The sequence below is a fragment of the Meles meles genome, chromosome 3, assembly GCF_922984935.1.
Source record: "Meles meles chromosome 3, mMelMel3.1 paternal haplotype, whole genome shotgun sequence".
In the NCBI taxonomy this organism is placed as follows: Eukaryota; Metazoa; Chordata; class Mammalia; order Carnivora; family Mustelidae; genus Meles; species Meles meles.
The window spans coordinates 4,693,275-4,716,220 of NC_060068.1; the positions used below are offsets into that span (position 1 = coordinate 4,693,275).

General features: G+C 37.8%; 1 pseudogene; it reads left to right on the forward strand.

Annotated features, from left to right (window-relative positions):
* The first annotated feature begins 3,430 nt into the window (after positions 1-3,430).
* On the forward strand, positions 3,431-4,369 carry LOC123938368 (annotated as a pseudogene).
* The last annotated feature ends 18,577 nt before the right edge of the window (positions 4,370-22,946 follow it).

The window sequence follows — 22,946 nt, forward strand, 5'->3', positions numbered from 1 at the left end:
AGATCACAAGGAGATAGAGAGGCAGGCAGAGAGAGAGAGAGGGAAGCAGGCTCCCTGCTGAGCAGAGAGCCCGATGCGGGACTTGATCCCAGGACCCTGAGATCATGACCTGAGCCGAAGGCAGTGGCTTAACCCACTGAGCCACCCAGGCGCCCCCCTCCTGGTTTTAATGTGCAATAAAACAACACAAGTGGTTAGATATACTCTTGAATGAACATCTACCATGTATTTTAAACCTGTGGAATTAAACATAATTGAAATAAACTGTTGATAGGAAATAACAAAGAATAAGGTTTTCTCTTTTAATCTTTGTGCTTATTTTTTAATGGAGAACATTATTTTATGTATCATAAATTCCATGTCATAGTACAACATTTAAAATATATTATATTAAAACAGAAGAAACTTTCAAAATTAATAATCAAAGAAACCTATTGCCTTGGACTGATTAGTATTACCGTAGTCATGTGTGTTTGTTCTGTTTTAAAAACTTCATAAAAGTGTATTGAATGCAATATCCAATCCAGACTTATAATAACTGTTATGTCACTGAAGTTATTCCTATACTTTAAAAAATGTGTAACTTAATTGCATGCTCATTTTCAAATAAATATTCATTTTACTTGAAAACATTTGCATGGGAACTATCTATTTATAGCTAATAAATATAACAGCAAGGTAATTATTAAGGACAATCTTTGTAGAGATATTGTATGTCTCCTTTGGAGAACTGTCTTTTCATGTCTTCTGCCTATTTCTTGACTGGACTCTTTGTTTTCTGAGTGTTGAGTTTGAGAAGTTCTTTATACAACGTGGATACTAGCCCTTTATCTGATATGTCATTTGCAAATATCTTCTGCCATTCTGTAGACTGGCTTTCGGTTTTGTTGACTCTTACCTTTGCTGTGCAGATTTTTATCTTGAAGAAGCCCCAAGAGTTCATTTCTGCTTTTCTTTCCCCTGCGTTTGGAGACATGTCTGGAAAGAAGTTCCTGCAGCCAAGGTCAAAGAGGTTGTTTCTTGTGTTGCCCTCTAGGATTTTGATGGATTCCTGTCTCACATTTAGGTGTCTCATCCATTTTGGTTCTATCTTTATGTATGGTATAAGAATAGGCTCCAATTTCATTCCTTTGCATGGGACTGTCTAATTTTCCCAACACCATTTGTTGAAGAGACTGTCTTTTTTCCATTGGACATTCTTCCTTGCTTTGTTGAAAATTAGATGATTATAGAGTTGGGGGTTCATTTCTGACACTATTCTGTAATATTGATCTGTGAATCTGTTTTTCTGTCAGAATCATACTACTATGCTGATTATAGCTTTGTAATACTGCTTGAATCAGACATTGTAATGCCCCGAGTTTCATTTTCTTTTTCAACATCCCTCTGGATATTTGGTCTTTACTGGTTCCATACAAAATTTAGGACTAATTATTCCAGCTCTGTGAAAAATGTTGGCGGTATTTTGATAGGGATTGCACTGAATGTGTAGACCATTGTGGGTGGCATAGATATTTTGCAAACATATATTTTTCTAATCCATGTGCATAGAAAGTTTTTCCATTTCCTTGTATCTTCCTCACTTGTTTCATAAGTATTTTGTAGTTTTTACAGTAAAAATCCTTTACCTCTTTGGCTAATTTTCTTCCTAGGTATCTTGTGGTTTTGGAGCAATTGTAAATTGGATCAATTCCATAATTAGTCTTTCTTCAGTCTTATTGTTAGTATATAGAAATGCAAGTTATTTCTTTGTATTGATTTTATATCCTGCCACACTGGTGAATTGCTCTTTGAGTTCTAACATTTTAAGGGTAGAAGCTTTGGGGTTGTCCACAGAAAATATCATGTCATCTGTGAAGAGTGAAACTTTGACTTCTTCTTTTCCAGTTGGAATTCCTTTTATTTCTTTTTGTTTTCTGATTGCTGAAGCTTGAACTTCTAGTACTATGGTGAACAGCAGTGGTGAGAATGGGCATCCCCATTGTGTTCCTGATTTCTGGGATAAAGTCCTCAGTTTTCCCCCATTGAGAATGACATTCACTGTTGGCTTTTTGTAAGTAGCTTTTATGATATTGTGCTATGTTCCCTCTGTCCCTACATTTTAAGAGTTTTAATTAAGAGAACACGCTTCATTTTTTAAAATGTTTAAGGCTGCAAATTAAAACTTTATTTTAATGTTCCTTAGGGTTATATTCATTTATGAAATTGATTTTTTATAATGCACACATTTAATTAAACTCAACATATTGTGAATACATATTAGATCTAAAATTATTACAAGACCTCTAAACTCAGACAAATTCCCTGTAATCACAAGTACCCCCCAGGATAACATAGTCAGTATGGTGGCAGGTGTTCTGAAGCAATGTCTGTGGTAGCCAGGAACCTAGCATATTGAAACCATGTACAGAAAACACATAGAAAACAGAGAAATATAACCATTTTGTGTCTGTCATCTGCAATCTGAACTATAGTAGTTTTATATTTAGTTTTGCATATTTTTTTGAAGATTGTATTTATTTGAAAGACAGAAATCACAAGTAGGCAGAGAGGCAGGCAAAGAGAGAGAGGGGAGGAAGCAGGCTCCCCGCTAAGCAGAGAGCCCGATGTGGGGCTCGATCCCAGGACCCTGGGATCATGATCTGAGCGGAAGGCAGAGGCTTTAACCCACTGAGCCACACAGGCGCCCCTAGTTTTGCATATTTTTATATTAAAACAATTTCTCATGGCAGAAGGAGACTTTTAGAAGCTAACTTAAGCATATGGGAAACATGAAAAATTCAAAATTAAGAGATATATCACATCAATATTGACTAAATGCGGGACTATGAGGTTCTTTCAACATGGGAGTACAAACATTTTAGAAAACTGGAATTTCATAGTATTTCCTATCAGCATGAGTAAATTATATGTGGTACACTAACAAGATATAAAAAAATAGAGAAATATAATATATATTGCAATATATCCTTGTCATGCAATTTTCTTAATATTAAAAAAACTGTGCAATAACACAGAGATGTATGAAGGTATGGTAAGGCCAACATATTGTTGCAAAATGAAAGACTAAAGATGTAATCATCCCTCAAGGTCTCTGTCTCTCTCCCTCTCTTTTATGTCATTTGACCACCTCTTCTTAAGTAAATGCCTAACCTTCCTTTCAAGCAACTCATTCCTTATTATTCCTTGCCTTACAGGCATGACTGCAGCCATGGAGGGTTTATTTATTTTTTTTAAAGATTTTATTTAGTTATTTGACAGAGAGAGATCACAAGTAGACAGAGAAGCAAGCAGAGAGAGAGAGAGAGAGAGGGAAGCAGGCTCCCTGCTGAGCAGAGAGCCCAATGCGGGACTCGATCTCAGAACCCTGAGACCATGTCTTAGCGGAAGGCAGTGGCTTAACCCACTGGGCCACCCAGGCACCCCAGCCATGGAGGGTTTAAATGACACCACAGAAATTAACTTCATTCTCTTAGGGCTCTTTAACCACACTCAGACCCACGTGTTCCTCTTCTCTATGGTGGTCATGATCTTCCTCATCACCCTGTTGGGCAATGCCCTCATGATCGTGCTCATCCATGAGGACCCCCAGCTTCACACGCCCATGTACTTCTTGCTTAATCAGTTATCCCTCATGGACATGACGCTGGTTCCACCATAGTCCCCAAAATGGCAACCAACTACCTGATGGGCACCAGGACCATCTCTCCTGCTAGCACCCAGATCTTCCTATTTGTCACACTGGGAGGGGGTGAATGCTTCTTCTTAGCGGCCATGGCTTATGACTGCTATGCAGCCATCTGTCACCCCCTGTGCTACCCCAACCTCATGAATCAGAAGCTCTGCTTCCACATGACTGCAGGCTCCTGGCTTCTAGGAGGGGTGGATGGACATGCAAGCTGGGACCACTCTGAGCTTTCCTTACTGCCATTCTTCTTGGGAAATAAACCACTTCTTCTGTGAGGCACCCTCACTTGTGCTCCTTGCCTGTGGTGACACGAACTTTTTTGAGTTTTTCATTTATGTGTGCTGCATCCTAATGCTCTTGATCCCTCTGTCTCTCATTCTGGCCTCCTACAGTCTCATCTTGGCTGCTGTGCTTCACATGAAGTCCACAGCCGCTCAGAAGAAAGCTTTTGCCACCTGCTCCTCTCACCTGGCTATTGTGGGGCTTTTCTATAGTGCCATCATATTCATCTACATGCGGCCCAAATCCTACCATTCAGTGGCCCGTGACAAGGTGGTCTCTGCTTTTTACACCATCTTCACACCTGTGTTGAATCCCCTTATATACAGTGTGAGGAATAAAGATGTCAAGGGGGCTTTGAGGAAATGGCTAGAGAAAAGTTTTCTGGGAAATCTACAGTGAGAGTGATTTGATAAACTGTTAGCAGCCCAATTGGATCCACTATGAAATTTCACATATCAATATATTTTGCTCTCATCTGGCCAGTTTTCAATGTTTAAATAAAACTATTTATTTGATAAATTAAAATTTACATTTTTCCTGCTTTCATACATTGTCATAGTACTTTTGTTCTGGACGTTGGACCTCAGCATTAGAAGTAAATGAGGTACTGTAAGTAAAAGATATGCTCAACATTGATAAAATGAAAGAGATTTTCAGCCTTTAATGTCCTTGGGCTCTGTTCACAGGATCTCAAGGTAGCTTAATATTAACCATTACAAGAGTCAGCAAATTTAATTTCTGACTCCGGCATCAATTGTATATCTGTTTCATTTATAAATAACCTAAATGGGAGAATTCCAAGCATAAAGCTAAGGGTAGAAGGTCCCTGGTTCCCGTGAGACTGAAGTCATACAGTCCTGCAGATAAACTTAAGTCCTAAACGTACAGTCCTAAGATAAGATAAGCTCTATAACTTCCTGAAATGTATTTCATCTAATGATATGTAATACTTATGTCTTTTTTTTTCCATTTTATTTATTTTTTCAGCGTAACAGTATTCATTCTTTTTGCACAACACCCAGTGCTCCATGCAAAACGTGCCCTCCCCATTACCCACCACCTGTTCCCCCAACCTCCCACCCCTGACCCTTCAAAACCCTCAGGTTGTTTTTCAGAGTCCATAGTCTCTTATGGTTTGCCTCCCCTCCCCAATGTCCATAGCCCGCTCCCCCTCTCCCAATCCCACCTCCCCCCAGCAACCCCCAGTTTGTTTTGTGAGATTAAGAGTCATTTATGGTTTGTCTCCCTCCCAATCCCATCTTGTTTCATTTATTCTTCTCCTATCCCCCTACCCCCCCATGTTGCTTCTCCATGTCCTCATATCAGGGAGATGTGGAGAAAGGGGAACCCTCCTCCACTGTTGGTGGGAATGCAAGCTGGTCCAACCACTCTGGAAAACAGCATGGAGGTTCCTCAAAATGTTGAAAATAGAACTACCCTATGACCCAGCAATTGCACTACTGGGTATTTACCCTAAAGATACAAACATAGTGATCCGAAGGGGCACGTGTACCCGAATGTTTATAGCAGCAATGTCTACAATAGCCAGACTATGGAAAGAACCTAGATGTCCATCAACAGATGAATGGATAAAGAAGATGTGGTATATATACACAATGGAATACTATGCAGCCATCAAAAGAAATGAAATCTTGCCATTTGCGACGACGTGGATGGAACTAGAGCGTATCATGCTTAGTGAAATAAGTCAATCGGAGATATGTAATACTTATGTCTTATGTCCTTAGTGAAGAGTGTATCCCAGGCAGTTGTCCTAGCCTGGGCTTGAAAAACAAAAACAGAACAACACAACAAAGGACCTTTTCCTTTAAAGATTCTAAAAGTTTTGTTCATTTTGTGTCAACAAGGTCAGCTGTGTTGTGTGTGTGTGTGTGTGTGTGTGTGTTTGTGTGTGTGTAACTTTGAGGATGAATTATTTAAAGAGGTATTAATTAATTTGAAAAAAGCAGTATATATCTTAGTTTCACAAAATTTTGACAAAATAGATTTCAAATAAATAGTTAAATGAATATGAAACAAAATACTTAAAAATCTTGTGGGAGACACTGTCAAATTTTTTGCTAGAAGAGGATGTTCTGAGGGTATATGTGAGTTAAAAAATCTTTATGGACAAGGTAAGCAGATTGAACTGTGTATGGTTAAATACCTAGCAATCACTGGCTGGCTCAGTCAGTAACACATATGACCCTTGATATCAAGGTCATGAGTTCAAGACCCATGTTGGACATACAACTTACTCAAAAAAAAATATGCGGTAATCATGAAGTGTAGCAGTGAGCATCTCAACCTGAACAAAGTAACATTCATTAAAAATGATAGAATTAACCACATAAATCAACACAGACAATAGATTGATTCACAATAGTGATTTGGAGCAAAAAATCCATTTTCCACAGGTTAAAATAAATATTTACTCTTGACATACATAGATAAGAATTCATCTTTGCGGGGCACCTGGGTGGCTCAGTTGTTTATAAAAAACCTCTGCCTTCAGCTCAGGTAATAATCCCAGGGTCCTGGGATCGAGCCCCACATCAGGATCTCTGCTCCGCAAGCAGCCTGTTTCCTCCTCTCTCTCTGCTTGCCTCTCTGCCTACTTGTGATCTCTGTTTGTCAGATAAATAAATAAAATCTTAAAAAAAAAAAAAGAATTTATCTTTGCTCCCAAGAAAGCCCTAGGACTGAAGGAACATCTTCATTGTGTTTTAATAAAAGACATAAATCTAATGGCTTGGGAGAAATTTTATAATCTTCTACAACTTTTGAGTTTTAAGGTTTTAGAATAATTAGTTTAAATAAAAAATAAAAACAGAGAAGGACATGCACCCTACAAAATTGATTCTAAGGAAATGTCATGTTAAAAATGAAGAATCAAATTTAAATGGTCTCTTGCCAAAATTCTTAAAATCTGAACTTGAACATCTTGATGAACTACTGAGTCTCATTTATGTCATTATCTCACATCATCTCAAACAAAAGAACATATCTATATATATTTGATGATTTAAAAATCCTGTTCCAAAATTTTTTTAAGTATAAGGTTTCATTCCCAATAGAATGTCAGGACCTTGAAGTGGAAGTGTTAGAATAAATTTTTAAGTTCTATCATCACCCACTCGATTAAATTTAACAGATTAAATTACTGGGGAATGATATGCCAACTTTGACATCACACATCCGTCTCAATCACAATTCATTCTAAATGCTTACAATGTAATAATAGATACTATAGTCTAGGCTATGTAAAATTATATGTTTTAGGCTACAATCATCTAAAAAGCATTTATGCTACTGTAGTTGAGTGATTCATGTATTGGAATATAAGAGGTCATGAAACAATTTATGCTGATAAAAGATATGTATATGCATTTTTATATATTTATATAATATAATGTGAGTTATTTTGGAGATGAATCTCCACATCTCACTTCAGATGCCCCAACTGACAAAAAGTGATGTGTCTAGCAAACTTTGCCTAAACAAGTTTTATGAGGAAAATAATGTATTGTTATTTTAAATCACTAACATTTGATTGTCTTGCTATGCAACAATATTAACTACAACATAATTGATTCCTGGAAGAGGCATAAACCCAAACCTCATACTAAAATTGTGTCATTATTTTTCCTAGAATCTGTTTGCAGTCAGAATTTTTTAAAAAATCAATAAACCATAGCAAATCAAAACAAAACTCAAAGAAACTGTTTACAAAAAATGAAGGGCTTTGAGAAACCAGTTGTTATAATTAATATAATGTTAAATGTTTATTGAACTTGAAAAAAATGAATAAACACATCATTCATCATTGGGGAAATGCCAATCAAAATTACAATGAGATATTACCTCACACCTTTCAGAATGGCTAAAATCAATAACACAAGAAGTAACAGTTGATGGTAAGGCTGTGGAGGACAAAGGATCCCTGATGAATATTGGTGGGAATGCAAGCCATGCAGTTATCATGGAAAACAATATAGAGGTTCATCAGAAAGTTAAAAATGGACTTACTTTATGATCCAGCAATTGCAATAGTAGGTATTTACCCAGAGGATACAAAAATACTAATTCAAAGGGATACATGCACCCCTGTTTATAGCATCAATATTTATAATTGTGAAGATATTGAAGCATCCCAAATGTCCATCAATCGATGATTGACTAATGAAGTAGTCTACATATATGAAATAGAATATTGTTCAGCTATAAAAAAGAATGTCAAAGATATAAACATAGTGATTCAAACCGGTACATGCATCCCAAAGTTTATAGCAAAAATGTCCATAATAGCCAGAATGAGCAGAGTCCAGATGCCCGTCAACAGATGAATGGATAAAGGAGAAATAGTATATTATATATAATATATATTTATATATAATATATATTTATATATATATATAATACATATATAATGGAATATTATGCATCCATCAAAAATGAAGTCTTTCCTGGGTTGCCTGGGTGGCTCACTGGTTTAAGCCTCTGCCTTTGGCTCAGGTCATGATCTCAGGGTCCTGGGATCAAGCCCCGCATCGGGCTCTCTGCTCAGTGAGGAGCCTGTTTCTCCCTCTCTCTCTGCCTGCCTCTCTGCCTACTTGTGACCTCTCTCTCTGTCAAATAAATAACTAAAATATTAAAAAAAAATGAAGTCTTTCCATTTGCAATGACTAGATAGAACTAGAGGGCCTTATACTAATGAAATAAGTCAGTCAGAGAAAGACAAATATATGATTTCACTCATATGTGGAATTTAAGAAACAAAACAGATAAATATAAAGCAAGGGAGGGAAATATAAAATAAGATGAAATCAGAGAGGGGGAGAAACCATTGGATACTCTTAACTATAGGAAACAAACTGAAGGTTGTTGGAGGAGAGTTGGGAGGGGGATGGGCTGGCTGGGTGATGGGCATTATGGAGGGCATTTGATGGAATCAGCACTGAATATTTTATGAAAGTGATGAATCACTAAACTCCACCTTGGAAATGGATAATACACTATGTTAATTAATTGGTTTTAAATAAAATTTCAAGAATAATGAAATCTTGCTATTTCCAACAAATGGATGGAGTTGAAGAATGTAATTCTAAGCAAAACAAGTCAGTCAGAGAAAGACAAATATCATACAATTACACTCATATGTGGTATTTAAGAAACAAACCAAAAAACCTCTGCAAAGGGAAAACATTGGAGAAAGGGAAAGCAAGAAACAGACTTAATTACAGAAAACAAATGGATGGGGAGATAAGATGGCGGGGAAGTAGGAGGAGGCGCCATTTCAACCTGTACCCTCATGTGAGATGAGTACCCAGCAAAAAACTCCGAACACCCCTGAAATCAGCCTGCAATCAGAATTATACACATCTGGATCTTTACGGGGTCAGAAGACGCCAGTGGGCAGGTAAAAGAGAGTGGGAACATCGGACTGATATCAGTTGATAAACAAAAGGGGAAGGGAGCCACCAGAGGCGACCCATTAGAAAGTAATACCCCAATACGAGAGTGCCCTGCGATTGGGGACCAGCATTAACTTGGAGTCTGGTTGAACGCACTCAAAAAGAGCAAAGGATTGCAGGGGGAAATTGTGGGAATCAGGATGGATAGGGACAGGGGCTTAAGTCCCTGGACCCAGGACAGCCACCCCTGGCAGTGAGCCAGAGAGAGTGTGGCGGAGAAACCAGGTCTTGGTCCCTGAGCCCCAGCGCGCCTGAGAGCATGTGGGGTCTGGGTCCCATGAGGGGCTGGGACCCTTGCCAGCCGGCAGAAACACAGCCTTTTTGCATTCCCCACGTGAGTGCCATGCCATGCTATCAGAGTCTGATTCTCGCCCCGCGCCCTCCCCTGAGAGAGGTGTGCGCAGACAAAAGCCTGGCGCTCTCGGACCCGGACAGACCAGGCACTCCTAGCCCATGCCAGTGGGAAAATCTCAGTGTGCTATCGCTGCTTGTGACCTCTCTGGTGGTCTGGAGTTGCCCAGATGTCGCCGATGTTGTGGTTTTGGGTACAGGCATGAGTTCCTGCATCCCCAGGAACCACAACTGGGAACGTGCTCTGCCAGGGGCCAAGGGGGAATTTATGTGCTCTGGAGCACCCAGAGGGGAACAGACTGAGGCTTCTCTCTAAGAGGGAGGTCTGGGTGCAGTTTGCTTCCCTCAAAACCTCTAAAAAAACATCAGAAGCTGTCAAGGTGATAGAAAACAAAGGAACAAACAAAAAAACCTCCAGAGAGCAAAAGCCTGAAAAACCGGTTTCCTCAGAGCCCACCCCCTTGAGGGGTGCAGGAGGACTTAACTCAGGAAACACTGCCTGAAAACCCTCATGGAAGTCCCCTCCCCCAGAAAGCCAACTAGGAAAAAAAAATAAAAGAGGACAAGAGAACAACCACCACTACTTCATAGATACAATTTTATTTTTAATTCTTTCCCACTATTCACGTTCATTTTTTATATAAATAATTTTTAACCTATTTACCATCACAGTGAGAGGTCCAGTACATCAAATTCCATAATAACCTTTTACCCTGAACTTTTTGATACATATAATCGTGCTTTTCTTTTGCTTTTCTATTTTTTAATTTCTTTTTAAATTTTAGTTTAGTTTAGTTTATTTATTTTATTTTTATTCTTTAACATTCATATAGAGTTAAACTTCAATGTAATCCCCTTTCCCCAATCAATGCTTTCCCTATAGGTAAACCAGTTTTTAATTCCCCTTTATCTTAGGAAAGTTGAGTCCTTTAACAAAGATATCAAGATACATCCAGGAAGAATCAGAATAACCTTTCTCACCAACACTGAGAATTTATAACCACTCTCCCATCTTTTTCTTCTGCCAGTGTTTCTGTGTATTTGTGTTTGTCCTGATAATATATAAATCTTATAATGGGGTTCTTTTTGACGAGGTTCTTTTTTTTGTATATATATATATATATATATATATCTTGTCATGTAGCTTTATCAGTGTTTTTGTTTGTTTGTTTTTGTTTGTATACATCATAAATCTTACCTTTAAGCCCATTTGGGCTGAGTCTTCTCTTTTATCTTTCTTTTTTTTTTTTTTTCCTGTATCTATCTGCCTCTCTTTTTTTTTTCTGTTTTTTTTTTTTTCTTTTTCTTTCCTTTTTTCTCTCCTTCTTTTTTCTTTCATCTGAGTGGGGAATCCTGATTGCTCAGAAGTGATCCAGAGTGCACATTGACTGCACCATTGTCGATACATCAAGCTACATTCGATCAGTCATCTCTCACCAAAATGACTAGGAAGAAGAATGCCCAACAGAAGAAAAATTCAGAGGATAGGCCTTATGCAACAGAGCTAATGGCTATCAACTTAGACAATATGTCAGAAAAGGAATTCAGACTAACAATTATCCAGGCAATAGCTAGGTTGGAGAAAGCCATGGATGACCAAACAGAATTGATTAGGGCAGAACTGAAAGCCACCAGGGATGATGTTCACAATGTTAGGGCAGAACTGAAAGCCACCAGGGATGATGTTCAAAATGCTCTCAATGAGTTCCAATCCAATCTAAATTCTCTAAAAGCTAGGGTAACTGAGACAGGAGATAGAATTAGTGATCAGGAGGACAAACAGATAGAGAGAAAGGATCAGGAGGAAGCCTGGAACAAACAGCTTATAAGCCACAAAAACATAATCAGGGAAATAAATGATGCCATGAAATGTTCCAACATAGAATTATTGGAATCCCTGAAGGGGAGGAGAAAGAAAGAAGTCTAGAAGATACAGTGGAATACATTCTCCATGAAATTTTTCCAGTCTCTCAAATGGAACCAGCGATCATGTACTAGAAGCAAAACGGGCACCCCCCAAGATTATAGATTCTAAAAAATATCAAGGCACCTGATAGTAAAAGTGAGAAATCGTAATTGTAGATAAAATCTCTTGAAAGCCGCTAGCACAAAGAGGCTCCTTACCTACAGAGGAAAGCCCATCAGAATAACGTCAGACCTGTCCACAGAAACCGGGCAAGCAGGAAGGGCTGGCAAGATATATTCAGGGTACTAAATGAGAAGAACATGTAGCCAAGAATACTTTACCCAGCAAGACTAACATTCAAAAAAATGGAGAGATAAAGAGTTTACAAGACTGGCAAGGCTTAAAAGACTATATGACCACCAAGCCAACACTGCAAGAAATATTAAGGGGGGTTCTATGAAAGAGGAAAAATCCTAAGAATATCATTGAACAGAAATAGAGAGACAATCTACAGAAAGAAATACTTCAAAAGTAACACGATGTCAATAAAAACGTATCTATCAATAATCACTCTCAATGTGAATGTCCTAAATGCGCCCATAAAATGACACAGGGTTGCAGATTGGATAAAACGACAAGACCCATCCATATGTTGTCTACAAGAGACCAATTTTGAACCTAAAGATACACCCAGAATGAAAGTGAAGGGATGGTGAAGCATCTTTCATGCCAATGGACCTCAAAGAAGGCCAAAAAAGAAGGCCTCAAAAGAAGGTCAAATTGGCAATGAAGAAGTCAAACTCTCTCTCTTTGCAGATGACATGATACTTTACATGGAAAACCCAAAGGATTCCAACCCAAATAATTAAGAACTCATACAGCAATTCAGTAACGTGGCAGGATACAAAGTTAATGTACTGAAATCAATGGCTTTCTTACACATTAACAAGGAAAATTCAGAAAAAGAAATTAGAGAATCGATTCCATTTACTAAAGCACCAAGAACATTAAGATACCTGGGAATAAACCTAACCAAAGAGGTAAAGGATGTATACTCAAGGAACTACAGAACACAAAGAAATTGAAGAAGACACAAAAAGATGGAAGATCATCCCAGCTCTTGGACCAGAAGAATAAATATTGTTAAAATGTGTATACTGCCTAGAGCAATCTATACTTTTAATGCCATTCTGATCGAGATTCCACCGGTATTTTTCTTTTTTTTTAATTAATTTATTTTTTTCAGCGTAACAGTATTCATTGTTTTTGCACAATACCCAGTGCTCCATGCAATACGTGCCCTCCCTATTACCCACCACCTGGTTCCCCCAACCTCCCACCCCCCGCCCCTTCAAAACCCTCAGGTTGTTTTTCAGAGTCCATAGTCTCTTATCCACTGGTATTTTTCAAAGAGCTGGAGCAAATAATCCTAAAATTTGTATGGAATCAGAAGAGACCCCAAATTGCTAAGGAAATATTGAGAAACAAAAATAAAAGTGGCGGTATCACGTTACCTGATTTCAAGCATTACTACAAAGCTGTAATCATCAAGACAGCATGGTACGGGTTTAAAAACAGACATATAGACCAGTGGAACAGAGTAGAGAGCCCAGATATGGACCCTCAACACTATGGTCAAATAATCTTCGACAAAGCAGGAAAAAATATACAGTGTAAAAAAGACAGTCTCTTCAATAAATGGTGCGGGGGAAATTGGACAACTGTATGTAGAAGAATAAAACTCGACCATTCTCTTACACCGTACACAAAGATAAACTCGAAATGGATAAAAGACCTCAACGTGAGACAGGAACCCATCAGAATCCTAGAGGAGAACATAGGCAGTAACCTCTTCAACATCAGCCACAGCAACTTCTTTCAAGATATGTCTCCAAAGACAATGGAATCAAAAGTGAAAATGAACTTTGGGGACTTCATCAAGATCAAAAGTTTCTGCACAGCAAAGGAAACAGTCAACAAAACAAAGAGGCAACCCAAGGAATGGGAGAAGATATTTGCAAATGACAGTACAGACAAAAAGTTGACATCCAGGATCTATAAAGAACTCCTCAAACTCTACATACACAAAACAGATAATCATATCAAAAAATGGGCAGAAGATATGAACAGACACTTCTCCAATAAAGACATACATATGTCTATCAGACTCATGAAAAAATGTTCATCATCACTAGCCATCGGGGTGATTCAAATTAAAACTACATTGGGATACCACCTTACACCAGTTAGAATGGACAAAATGAGCAAGACAGGAAACAACGTGTGTTGGAGAGGATGTGGAGAAAGGGGAACCCTCTTACACTGTTGGTGGGAATGCAAGTTGGTGCAGCCACTTTGGAGAACAGTGTGGAGATTCCTCAAGAAATTAAAAATAGAGCTTCCCTATGACCCTGCAATTGCACTACTTGTAATTTACCCCAAAGATACAGATGTAGTGAAAAGAAGAGCCATCTGTACCCCAATGTTTTTAGCAGCAATGGCTACGGTTGCCAAACTGTGGAAAGAACCAAGATGCCCTTCAAAGATAAATGGATAAGGAAGACGTGGTTCATATACACGATGGAGTATTATGCCTCCATCAGAAAGGATGAATACCCAACTTTTGTATCAACATGGACGGGACTGGAAGAGATTATGCTGAATGAAAGAAGTCAAGAATCATATGGTTTCACTTATTTGTGGAGCATAACAAATAACATGGAAGGCATAGGGAGATGGAGAGGAGATGGGAGTTGAGGGAAATTGGAAGGGGAGGTGAATCACGAGAGACTATGGACTCTGAAAAACAACCTTAGGGTTTGAAGGGGCAGGGGGTGCGAGGTTGGGGGAGCCAGGTGGTGAGTATTAAGTATTGGGTGGAGCACTGTGTGTGGTGCAAAAACTATGAATTCTGTTATGCTGAAAAGAAATTTTTAAAAAAGGCAACAGATAATACCTATTGCCAAGAGTGTGAAGAAAAGAAACTGTTCTGCACTATTGGTGGGAATGTAAATTGGAAAGCCACTGTGGAATACTGTGTGGGTTCTTTTCACAAAATTAAAAATAGAACTACCATACAACCCCAAAATCCAACAGCTGGGTATATTTTCTAAGAAAGGAAATCACTATCTCAAAAAGATATCTGCACTCTATGGTTCCTTTGTAGTATTGTTCACAAGAGCCAAGACATTGAAACTACCTAATTATGCACTGATGGATAAAGTAATAAAGAAAGTGTAATACTTTTAAAATGGAATATTATTCCGCCATGAGACAAAAGAAACTACTGCTTTGAGACAACAGAGCTGGAACTTGAGGGCATTATGCTAAGTGAAATAAATCAGAGAAAGTTTTGGAAAGAATAATTAAGAAAATAATCCATTTACAGGATAATCTAATGAATAAATACTTAGGAATAAATTTAATCATAGAGGCAAAGGATCTCTACACTAAAATGTATAAGAAATTGATAAAAATATCTGAAGAAGGCATAGATAAATGAAAAGAACCTATGTCGAAATAAACAGAGAAAGAATCCTAAAATTCTGGGGACCACAAAAAAACTCCAAATATCTAAAAAACTTTGAACAAAACAAAGTTGGAGGAGCCACAGTCTGATTTAAAACTAGATTATAAAAGTAGTAATCAAAAAAATGTGGTAGTAGATTAAAAATTAAAACAGAGACAATGAAAAAGAACAGAGATTCGAGAAATAAAGTCACATATATAATTAAAATCAGTCATTGACAAGAATGCAAGGGAGAGGGTACCTGGGTGGCTCAGTCATTAAGCATCTGCCTTGGATCAGGTCATGATCCCAGGAACCTGGGATTGAGCCCTGAATCGGTTTCCCTGCTCAGTGGGAGGCCTGCTTCTACCTCTCTCACTCCCCCCAGCTTGTGTTCCCTCTCTCGCTCTCTCTCTATCAAATAAATAAATAAAAACCTAAAAAAAAGAATGCAAAAGATACACAAAATGGATAAATATTCTCTTCAAATAGGTGATTAGATAACTGAATATCCACCTGTAAAAGAAAGAAATTAGAACTTTAGCTCACACCACTCATAAAAATTAAATTGAAATGGATTTAAGAATTAAATATAAGATATGAAACTATAAAACTCTTTGAAGAAAGCATAGTAAGATGTCTCTTTGGCATTGTTTTTGATGACCTGTTGTTTTATTTATTTTTTTATTTTTTATGACACCAAACTACAGGCAACAAAACCAAAAATAAACAAGTGAGGTTACATGAAACTAAAAGGTTTCTACAAAGTAATGGAAAAAACCATGAAAAGTAAAAGGCAACCTATGGAATAAGAACATTTGCAAATTATGAACTAATAAACCTAATATATAAACTATATGAGACAAGCACTATGAAAAAACATAAATAACAAGTTTAAAAAAAAAGAAAAAATTTCAAACAGAAAATATGGCATACAAGCATCTATGGGAGTCAACAGAAGTGGTTCTATTGGGGTATTTGATAGCTACACAGGCTTGTCTCAAACAAAAAACAGGAATGAATCCCTCCCTCTTGTGTGTGTGTGTGTGTGTGTGTGTGTGTGTGTGTGTGTGTGTGTGTATGGATCTAGAAAAAGAAAAAAATAAAGGAATAAGTTAGTAGAAGGAAATAAATAACAAGGATCTGATTGGAAGGAAATACTATAGATAATACAAAGAAAATATGGGTCACCTGGCTGGCCAAGTCGCTGCAATGTCTAACTCTTGACCCTGGGTTTATGACCCATGTTTGAACCCTATGTTGTATGACCCCATGTTTGAGATGCATGTTGGGTGTAGATATTACTTAAAAATAAAATATATTTGGGGCGTCTGGGTGGCTCAGTGGGTTAAAGTCTCTGCCCTCAGCTCAGGTCATGATCCCAGGGTACTGGGATCGAGCCCCACATTGGGCTTTCTGCTCAGCAGGGAGCCTACTTCCCCTCCTCTCTCACTGCCTGCCTCTCTGCCTACTTGTGATTTCTGTCTGTCAAATAAATAAATAAAGTCTTAAAAAATAAAATAAATTAAATAATAAAATAAAATACATTTTAAGAAGAGAAAATACAAAAAAGTAATGAAGCTAAAACTTGCTTCTTCCAAAAGGTAAACAAAATGAACCAAACTTTACCCAGACTCAAGAATAAAAACATTCAAATAAGTAACATCAGGAATGGAACAGAAAGTACAAATGATGCCACAAAAATACAAAATATCCTAAGAGACCACCAAGAAGATATATATGCCAATAAGTTAGACAACCTAGAAGGATGGATAAATCCCTAGAAATTTACAGTATTCCCAGATTGAATCATGAAGAAATAGAAAATCTGAATAATATTACTAATGAGGATATTGAATTAGTAATCAAAAAAACTCCTAGCAAACAAAAGTTCGGGAATAGATGGCTTTACTCCCTTTCTGGAGAAATTAAAGAACTAAAATCTAACCAAGTTGAAATCAAAAAAGCTATTAATGAGGTGCAATCAAAAATGGAGGCTCTCACTGCTAGGATCAATGAGGCAGAAGAAAGAATTAGTGATATAGAAGACCAAATGACAGAGAATAAGGAAGCCGAGCAAAAGAGGGACAAACAGCTACTGGACCATGAGGGGAGAATTCGAGAGATAAGTGACACCATAAGACGAAACAACATTAGAATAATTGGGATTCCAGAAGAAGAAGAAACAGAGAGGGGAGCAGAAGGTCTATTGGAGAGAATCATTGGAGAGAATTTCCCTAATATGGCAAAGGGAACAAGCATCAAAATCCAGGAGATGCAGAGAACCCCCCTCAAAGTCAACAAGAATAGGTCCACACCCCGTCACCTAATAGTAAAATTTACAAGTCTTAGTGACAAAGAGAAAATCCTGAAAGCAGCCCGAGAAAAGAAGTCTGTAACATACAATGGTAAAAATATTAGATTGGCAGCAGACTTATCCACAGAGACCTGGCAGGCCAGAAAGAGCTGGCATGATATATTCAGAGCACTAAACGAGAAAAACATGCAGCCAAGAATACTCTATCCAGCTAGGCTATCATTGAAAATAGAAGGAGAGATCAAAAGCTTCCAGGACAAACAAAAACTGAAAGAATTTGCAAACACCAAACCAGCTCTACAGGAAATATTGAAAGGGGTCCTCTAAGCAAAGAGAGAGCCTAAAAGTAGTAGATCAGAAAGGTACAGAGACAATATACAGTAACAGTCACCTTACAGGCTAATAATGGCACTAAATTCATATCTCTCAATAGTTACCCTGAATGTTAATGGGCTAAATGCCCCAATCAAAAGACACAGGGTATCAGAATGGATAAAAAAACAAAACCCATCAGTATGTTGCCTACAAGAAACTCATTTTAGACGCGAAGACACCTCCAGATTTAAAGTGAGGGGGTGGAAAACAATTTACCATGCTAATGGGCATCAGAAGAAAGCTGGAGTGGCAATCCTTATATCAGATCAATTAGATTTTAAGCCAAAGACTATAATAAGAGATGAGGAAGGACACTATATCCTACTCAAAGGGTCTGTCCAACAAGAGGATCTAACAATTTTAAATATCTATGCCCCTAACGTGGGAGCAGCCAACTATATCAACCAATTAATAACAAAATCAAAGAAACACATCAATAATAATACAATAATAGTAGGGGACTTGAACACTCCCCTCACTGAAATGGACAGATCATCCAAGCAAAAGATCAACAAGGAAATAAAGGCCTTAAATGACACACTGGACCAGATGGACATCACAGATATATTCAGAACATTTCATCCCAAAGCAACAGAATACACATTCTTCTCTAGTGCACATGGAACCTTCTCCAGAATAGATCACATCCTGGGTCACAAATCAGGTCTCAACCGGTATCAAAAGATTAGGATCATTCCCTGCATATTTTCAGACCACAATGCTCTGAAGCTAGAACTCAATCACAAGAGGAAAGCTGGAAAGAACCCAAATACATGGAGACTAAACAGCATCCTTCTAAAGAATGAATGGGTTAACCAGGAAATTAAAGAAGAATTGAAAAAATTCATGGAAACAAATGATAATGAAAACACAACAGTTCAAAATCTGTGGGACACAGCAAAGGCAGTCCTGAGAGGAAAATATATAGCGGTACAAGCCTTTCTCAAGAAACAAGAAAGGTCTCAAGTACACAACCTAACCCTACACGTAAAGGAGCTGGAGAAAGAACAAGAAAGAAACCCTAAACCCAGCAGGAGAAGAGAAATCATAAAGATCAGAGCAGAAATCAATGAAATAGAAACCAAAAAAACAATAGAAAAAATCAATGAAACTAGGAGCTGGTTCTTTGAAAGAATCAATAAGATTGATAAACCCCTGGCCAGACTCATCAAAAAGAAAAGAGAAAGGACCCAAATCAATAAAATCATGAATGAAAGAGGAGAGATCACAACTAACACCAAAGAAATACAGACAATTATAAGAACATACTATGAGCAACTTTACGCCAACAAATTGGACAATCTGGAAGAAATGGATGCATTCCTAGAGACATATAAACTACCACAACTGAACCAGGAAGAAATAGAAAACCTGAACAGGCCCATAACCAGTAAGGAGATTGAAACAGTCATCAAAAATCTCCAAACAAACAAAAGCCCAGGGCCAGACGGCTTCCCAGGGGAATTCTACCAAACATTTAAAGAAGAACTCATTCCTATTCTCCTGAAACTGTTCCAAAAAATAGAAATGGAAGGAAAACTTCCAAACTCATTTTATGAGGCCAGCATCACCTTGATCCCAAAACCAGACAAGGATCCCACCAAAAAAGAGAACTACAGACCAATATCCTTGATGAACACAGACGCAAAAATTCTCGCCAAAATACTAGCCAATAGGATTCAACAGTACATTAAAAGGATTATTCACCATGATCAAGTGGGATTTATTCCAGGGCTGCAGGGTTGGTTCAACATCCGCAAATCAATCAATGTGATAGAACACATTAATAAAAGAAAGAACAAGAACCATATGATACTCTCCATAGATGCTGAAAAAGCATTTGACAAAGTACAGCATCCCTTCCTGATCAAAACTCTTCAAAGTGTAGGGATAGAGGGCACATACCTCAATATTATCAAAGCCATCTATGAAAAACCCACCGCAAATATCATTCTCAATGGAGAAAAACTGAAAGCTTTTCCGTTAAGGTCAGGAACACGGCAGGGATGTCCATTATCACCACTGCTATTCAACATAGTACTAGAAGTCCTAGCCTCAGCAATCAGACAACAAAAAGAAATTAAAGGCATCCAAATTGGTAAAGAAGAAGTCAAACTATCACTCTTCGCAGATGATATGATACTATATGTGGAAAACCCAAAAGACTCCACTCCAAAACTGCTAGAACTTGTTCAGGAATTCAGTAAAGTGTCAGGATATAAAATCAATGCACAGAAATCAGTTGCATTTCTGTACACCAACAACAAGACTGAAGAAAGAGAAATTAAGGAGTCAATCCCATTTACAATTGTACCCAAAACTATAAGATACCTAGGAATAAACCTAACCAAAGAGACTAAGAATCTATACACAGAAAATTATAAAGTACTCATGAAAGAAATTGAGGAAGACACAAAAAAATGGAAAAATGTTCCATGCTCCTGGATTGGAAGAATAAATATTGTGAAAATGTCTATGCTACCTAAAGCAATCTACACATTTAATGCAATCCCTATCAAAATACCATCCATTTTTTTCAAAGAAATGGAACAAATAATCCTAAAATTTATATGGAACCAGAAAAGACCTCGAATAGCCAAAGGAATATTGAAGAACAAAGCCAAAGTTGGTGGCATTACAATTCCGGACTTCAAGCTCTATTACAAAGCTGTCATCATCAAGACAGCATGGTACTGGCACAAAAACAGACACATAGATCAGTGGAACAGAATAGAGAGCCCAGAAATCGACCCTCAACTCTATGGTCAACTAATCTTCGACAAAGCAGGAAAGAATGTCCAATGGAAAAAAGACAGCCTCTTCAATAAATGGTGCTGGGAAAATTGGACAGCCACATGCAGAAAAATGAAATTGGACCACTTCCTTACACCACACACAAAAATAGACTCCAAATGGTTGAAGGACCTCAATGTGAGAAAGGAATCCATCAAAATCCTTGAGGAGAATGCAGGCAGCAACCTCTTCGACCTCAGCCGTAGCAACATCTTCCTAGGAACAACGGCAAAGGCAAGGGAAGCAAGGGCAAAAATGAACTGCTGGGATTTCATCAAGATCAAAAGCTTTTGCACAGCAAAGGAAACAGTTAACAAAACCAAAAGACAACTGACAGAATGGGAGAAGATATTTGCAAACGACATATCAGATAAAGGGCTAGTATCCAAAATCTATAAGGAACTTAGCAAACTCAACACCCAAAGAACAAACAATCCAATCAAGAAATGGGCAGAGGACATGAACAGACATTTCTGCAAAGAAGACATCCAGATGGCCAACAGACACATGAAAAAGTGCTCCACGTCACTCGCCATCAGGGAAATACAAATCAAAACCACAATGAGATATCACCTCACACCAGTCAGAATGGCTAAAATGAACAAGTCAGGAAATGACAGATGCTGGAGAGGATGTGGAGAAAGGGGAACCCTCCTCCACTGTTGGTGGGAATGCAAGCTGGTGCAACCACTCTGGAAAACAGCATGGAGGTTCCTCAAAATGTTGAAAATAGAACTACCCTATGACCCAGCAATTGCACTACTGGGTATTTACCCTAAAGATACAAACATAGTGATCCGAAGGGGCACGTGTACCCGAATGTTTATAGCAGCAATGTCTACAATAGCCAGACTATGGAAAGAACCTAGATGTCCATCAACAGATGAATGGATCAAGAAGATGTGGTATATATACACAATGGAATACTATGCAGCCATCAAAAGAAATGAAATCTTGCCATTTGTGACGATGTGGATGGAACTAGAGCGTATCATGCTTAGTGAAATAAGTCAATCGGAGAAAGACAACTATCATATGATCTCCCTGATATGAGGACATGGAGAAGCAACATGGGGGGGTAGGAGATAGGAGAAGAATAAATGAAACAAGATGGGATTGGGAGGGAGACAAACCATAAATGACTCTTAATCTCACAAAACAAACTGGGGGTTGCTGCGGGGAGGTGGGATTGGGGGAGGGGGAGCGGGCTATGGACATTGGGGAGGGGAAGCGAACCATAAGAGACTATGGACTCTGAAAAACAACCTGAGGGTTTTGAAGGGTCAGGGGTGGGAGGTTGGGGCAACCTGAGGGTTTTGAAGGGTCAGGGGTGGGAGGTTGGGGGAACAGGTGGTGGGTAATGGAGAGGGCACGTTTTGCATGGAGCACTGGGTGTTGTGCAAAAAGAATGAATACTGTTACGCTGAAAAAATAAATAAAATGAGAAAAAAAAAATAGATGGCTTTACTAGTGAATTCTATAAACATTCAAGAATATTTAACACTTACACTTCTCAAAATCTTAAAAATCTCAGAGTATTTGGAATCCATACAAGATCATTTTATAAGGCTAACATTACCCAGATACCAAAACCAGGCAAGAAAACCACAGGGAAAATAAATAAATATTTTTTATATTATATATATATATATATATATATATATATATATATATATATATGAATAATTATTTTGTAGTATATGACAGGTATTATGAAATACTATATATTATGTATTTTATTTATGTCTTTTATATTATACATATTTATACTTATATATGGAGGGTGAGCATAGATGCAAATATCCTCAACAAAATAGAAGCAAACTGAATTCAAGAATATAGTAAAAGAGTCATACACCATGATCAAGTGTTATGTATTCCAGGGAGGCAAGTATGACTCAACATCTATAAGTCAGTTAATGTGATACATTACAGCTACAAAACAAAAGATAAAAACCATTGATCATATCAATAAATGTAGAAAAAAATCTGAAAAAAATTGACATCTATTTATTATAATTCTCAAAAAAGTGTGTATAGAGGAAAATTACATCAAAATAAAAAAGGCCATTTATGACAAACAAACTGCTACTGTATAATGATGAAGAGCTGAGGGGTTTTACTGTCATATTAGGAACAACACAAGAATAGCCACAGTCCCCACTCTTAGTCAACACAGCATTAGAAGCCCCAGCTGAAGCAATTAGATTTTTTAAAATACAGTAATATAAAAGGCATTGGCAAATTGGCAA